We start from the raw sequence: 5,000 nt of genomic DNA, 5'->3' as shown, positions 1-5,000 counted from the left end.
ACCCAAAAGAGGCGAGGTTAGCTAATCATTACTGTGATCCTGTGCTTTCATGTCAGGCTTTATCGTCTGTAAACTAAGCTTGGCCCGCGAGGCTTTGCAGGTCAGGTAGACACGCTGCTGGTTGTCAGCTTCTGACGTTCCCATCAGCCCTTGTTTGAGGAGCTCTACAGTAGACCTAGCCTGGCTATCAGGCCCTTCACTAGCAGGCTGGCGGGTTGGCTGGGGTTACGTGGCGCTATTCCGACATGTCGCTATTCCGACATTGATGTCTATTGTCGGAATACCGGCGCGAGTTATGCAATTTCTTTGGTTTGTGCTACGTTGCTCAGCTTTTACTAAGTTTAGGGAGAGTGCATACAGTTACCCTAACCCTAACCCTGACCCTAACCCTGACCCTGACCCTAACCCTAACCTTACGGTATGTCGGCTGTCGGAATAGCGGTATGTCGGAATAGCGGTATGTCGGAATAGCGATTGCCCCCCGTTGGCTGGCTAGCTGGCTAGCATGGGGAAGTGACGGTGTAGACCAGTGTTTCCCAACCAGGGGTACGTGTACCACTAGGGGTACGCGAGGACACTGCAGGGGGTACTTGGAACAATGTAAATTTAACAAATGTATGGAACTTAGTTACATTGAGATAGAGAAAGCGATACAAAACGTGACTGGGGTAACTCACGGCACAACAAAAATGCTTAGGGGGTACTCAAGACAAAAAAGGTTGGGAAACACTGGTGTAGACTATAGAAAATACACTCATATACTCTACAATCAGACGGCAATCATCAGAACTGTGGCTCAGAAAAGAATGTCCATCATGACCTCAGCTCTGTGGGCGTGTTTGGTCTGGCCAGATCTCTTTGTAAACCCATTTCTCAGAGGTCCAGTTGAAGTTGGTTCGGTCCTGTCTTGCCCTGGGGCCCTGTCTGCAGTTGTTCTGCCACTTGTGCCAGATTATCTTGATTTATACAATTTTGAGCAGCATCACGGGTAGAGTGAGCAGGCTGAGGCAGGCTTGGAGGCTGACTGCTTGGCTTGCTGGAGCTGTCGGCTCCTTGGGTGGCCTGACAAATACTCTCACCTAATCAAGGTTGCCAGGTGAAGCCAATGTCATGATTTCCAATATAGCAAATACTATTGAATTGTGCACGGTAGCTAATATTAGTTTTATTTATTGTGTGTGCATGCATGTGTGTGAGCGTGCGTGTGTTTTTTCTTTTGCACATACAGGAATGTCTGTGTGCTCCTTATTGGTGTTCAGCACTTTGTTAATAATTTGTTAATATTGTCTTCTGGGGTGGCTGGGAATAGAAACTCTCTCGTTGTTAGCGGTGAAGTATGAGTCCTGGCGAGCGTAGTGGCGAAAGGAGATTTATAAAATGTGTAACTGCGGGAGCTCAGGAGGGAGCATTGATGAGTTTGTTAGCGTTGGCAGGGATTTAGTGTCGACAGCAGACTTATGAGGCAATAAAAATTCACTTCCTCCTCTTTGCTTCCTCCCTCCCTCCCTTCCATCCTTCCATCCTTCCTTCCTTTCTTCCTTCCTTCCTTTCTTCCTTTCTTCCGTCTTTCTTTCCTGGCTGAAGCAGAGGTAATATCACACTTGAAGGTCTAGCCTCCTCGGTGATAATTACATCTATTCCCCCGTGCTTCCATTCATATGAAATCAATTTGAGCCAGCGTTTATGAACTCTGCATTAGCATATCTGACAGATGAAAGAGATGTCACGAGGTATGGATTACTGTGGGAACAGAGTGGCTACTGAAAATGGACATATTTTCTGGTGTTTGTGCTGCACATTGTTGACAGCAAAGATGTAGCCTATCTTCCTCTGCAAGACTTTCAATGTCCTCCATCATTAACATAAATAAATCAAATCAATTTCGTGATTTACTTTGCTTCTCATGCTCTTACCAATAAACAATGGTTCTAAACAGCTGTTAATCTATACCATTTTGCCAGAGACAATTTTGCAGATCCGTAAACTAAACTGCAATCCTATGACAGCCAATGGAGTTCAATGGGAAAGTCACGCCAATTGAGGAGGTCAGTGTTGATCCCACTTTGTTGCATTGGTGACTCGTGAATTATTTTGGTCTACCTTATTAAAGATCTTTGGTTTTGCCTTGGCAGCAGCAATAATTAATGAGAATGACTGAGAACACAATAAGCAGAGGAATAGAAGTGATCATGATATTGGCGCTTTGTTGGAGAACAACATGCATGCCATTGTAGAGTATTAGTGAAAAGTGTAGAAAGTATTAGTAGAAACAGAAAGTATTAATAGAAAGTGTTAAAAATAATGTCACAATCAATGAAGTGACATTGACAGATGTTTATTTTCAAGTGCTCTAGTTCTTACTGCATGCTTGGTTTGATTATTAGCGAAGAGAATAGTGTGTGTGGCCCTGCTGGAGGTCAAAGCTGTTCAGTGCTTTCATGGTTTGAATACGAGCACTCAAAGCCCTCACTGGAAAGTCCCAGTTGATGCCTGTATGGTGGCAGCACAGTAGTGGGGGAGGCCACACCTTGCTAAGCCCCAGGGGGGAAAGGGCTGTGTGTAGCCTGTTCATGTTCACATGAGGTGTGTGGTGTGTATTTAGACAATTTATAATAGGCGCATGAGGTGTGTGGTGTGTATTTAGACAATTTATAATAGGCGCATGAGGTGTGTGTGTGTGTGTGTGTGTGTGTGTGTGTGTGTGTGTGTGTGTGTGTGTGTGTGTGTGTGTGTGTGTGTGTGTGTGTGTGTGTGTGTGTGTGTGTGTGATGGTGTGGGTGTGGGTGGGTGGTTGAATGTGTTCATTTGTGTGTGTGTGTAAGTCCCACATATGATGATGATGATGATGATGATGATGAGGAGGAGGAGGATGATGGTCTCCCAGTGGGAGCCTGTGCCAGCTCACATCCTGTGGGCGCATCTAGTTCCTTTGAAAACAGGAAGTCTAGATACCTTGGAAACTCGTAATCTCCCACGACCGCCCGCCCGCCTGCCCGACCACTCAAAGCATGGAAAGTTGCGGTCATGATGACATGTGTGCAACACATGTCTACACATGCAAGCATGGAGAGAGGTGCCTGTGCTGTGATGGTTAGGCCAGTGACGTTGGTTACTCACTGTGGTTTGGGTTGGCCCACCACCACAGTGCACTTGCATGGTCACATTCCAGTCGGCTTTAACAGATTAGAAGGAACGTTCTCGTTACTGTTGATGTTTACGGCTGCTGTCTCAGCTCCAGAAACGCTCCAGGGGTGCATTTCTGGAAAGCGTAGTTGCTAACTATGTTAGCTACTTTGTTGGTTGCAATGCATTTTCCCATTGGCAACTACCGAAGTTGCTAACTGCTAACAACTACGCTTTCCAGAAATGCACCCCTGAGCAGAGATAAGGCTTTCAGTGTCAGCACAGGACACATGGGGCTGGATAAAGGTGTTTTAATGATCACTATTCACTATGACGTCAGACAAGTTCCATTTCGGAGAAGGACGTACGACTACCTTCTGGGAGAAAAAGAGGTGTCTAAATGTGTGTCTATGCCAGCATATGAAATTTAACCTGTTTGGAATGTATTGAAATGTTCCGTGTTCAAAAGTCAAAGATATCTGAAACAGGCCCATTAGCTGTTAGATTGGTATGCAGGGTTTTAAAGTGCATTATGTAAGATTGTGACCAGCGTAGGTATTGTATATATGCTGCTCATCGAAACTGTGTTGCCTATTGCCAAAATTGATCTTTTCATGAATATTAGGCCTACAAAATAATAAACTATTTACTAGTATGACCAACGTATAGTTGGTCAAGTTTGGGAGTCATGGAGAAGATCCCCCTTTTCATGTATGAAAAGTGCAATTGTCCCGTTCATAATTTGATGGCGTGAATGGGCAGCGTGAATTCTGGAAATAAACTATTAAAATATTACATAGCGCACCTTCAAAGCAATGTTAAAGGATAACTTCAGCCAGTTTCAACAAGCTGTTACAATGCTTATACTACCCTGAGATTTTTTATTAATTTATAATTTATAATTAGATTTTTTTAAATGTAAACAAAATCTGCCCCCATTAGAATAGCTCAGATCTCGGAAAAGGCTGAGCCAAAAAATGCACCATCACCGGGTACTGACAAGTCAAGGGTAGCGTGAGTGAGCAATACAACAGCATATTGAAATTGGCAAGAAGTGCTCCTTTAAGTTTTCATCTTCACCTGCCCTACAAGGTGGAAGTGATGTAGTGATATTCCCCCTTAGAGAACATCAGAGACAGGGTCTGCACATTTAAATTTGCCCAGTGTGTTTTTTTGCATGTAAACAAAAATGCACTGTTACTCCAACAGGCAGAGAGTACTCTGGGACCAAATACAAACAACAAGGTGTCAAATAAACTTTTTCAAGTATTGCATTAGTGCTGCATTTGTTATTGTGAGGGGGCAGAGAATTCAGAAGTGCATTTCACTTGCTTGTGCCTGTTCCACATTGATAAACCGCTAAACCACTCAAAAGACTTTTGAAACATTACTTGAAGCTTGAGTAAACTACTTAGTTTTGTTTTAAACCCTTGGTGTGCGGCCTGCAAAGCCACATAAAAAGAGGTAATATACAGTAGGCCTGTTGCAATTAGGAGACGTTTCGACCCTAATGGAGGAAGGGGAAGAGCAGAAGAGGAGAGACTATGTTTCTTTTCGGAAGTGTACAATTATGGGGAGACACACACTAATCATGAAAGGAGTGAGGAGAAGGGGGGTGGTGGTGGAACATTGGAGTAAGAAGAAAGTGCACTTGGTGGGAAAATGTGACTGAGATGGGGTGGGGCAAGTAGGCAACTACCACCACCATCACAGCATTCTTTGCTGCTTTGCCTGCTAAAAAAAAGAAGATCACCACCCACCACAGACTACCAGCATACTTTTCACTGTTTGTGTGGCTGGGTTTGGGTGCAGTTGGGGGGTGTCAGGTATTAGGCATTTGGAGGTGGGGGAGGGAAGTGGGAGATGATGGTTGATGG

Source organism: Engraulis encrasicolus, chromosome 4 (assembly GCF_034702125.1).
Source record: "Engraulis encrasicolus isolate BLACKSEA-1 chromosome 4, IST_EnEncr_1.0, whole genome shotgun sequence".
In the NCBI taxonomy this organism is placed as follows: Eukaryota; Metazoa; Chordata; class Actinopteri; order Clupeiformes; family Engraulidae; genus Engraulis; species Engraulis encrasicolus.
This window is presented reverse-complemented; position numbering follows the sequence as displayed.